This window comes from Belonocnema kinseyi, chromosome 3, assembly GCF_010883055.1.
Source record: "Belonocnema kinseyi isolate 2016_QV_RU_SX_M_011 chromosome 3, B_treatae_v1, whole genome shotgun sequence".
NCBI classification, from domain to species: domain Eukaryota; kingdom Metazoa; phylum Arthropoda; class Insecta; order Hymenoptera; family Cynipidae; genus Belonocnema; species Belonocnema kinseyi.
Window position 1 is genome coordinate 102,920,670 of NC_046659.1, and position 640 is coordinate 102,921,309.

Here is a 640-nt window from a genome sequence, read left to right on the forward strand (position 1 = left end):
CTTATATAACTCAGTATGGTTTTAGACAAATCTGCATCACTTTCCTTGAAATTTTCGATCGAAATATTGCATAATACTCTAATGGGCACCTCAATGGTATGCGTTTAAAAGGATAAGTGAACAACGATTGAAAAAAAACAGTTTTCTTAAATGAATTAAATAACACATCACTGGCAACATAATTGCAACAAGGTAGAAAGAAAAAACGGTTTCTTTTCGCCTAAAAACGGCCAAAATGTGAATTTGTTTATATAATTTGTTTATAAAATAAACAAATAACATTTAATGTTAAATTTAAATATTCACGTATCATCCTCACAATGAAAGCAAGCGATTTCAGAGCAGAAATATACGTTGAAGCCGAATAACCCTTAATGTCGAGTATTTGTTAATTCAATTTGTTTATAACAATGAACTATGCAAGTTAAGAATTTTTTTATATTTCTTATACCCCTGTGCACTAAATTCAAGGGAAGAGAAGTATAAGAAAAATTTTGTCTAGAAGATAAAAAATAAAATTAGAAAAATCGACATTTTTTTCGATGTTTGCATTAAAATAAAAATTAAATAAACAAAAAAATAAAAAATCTACTCTCAGCATTTTCTGAAAAATTTAGTTCTGAATTTTTCAAAAAAAAAT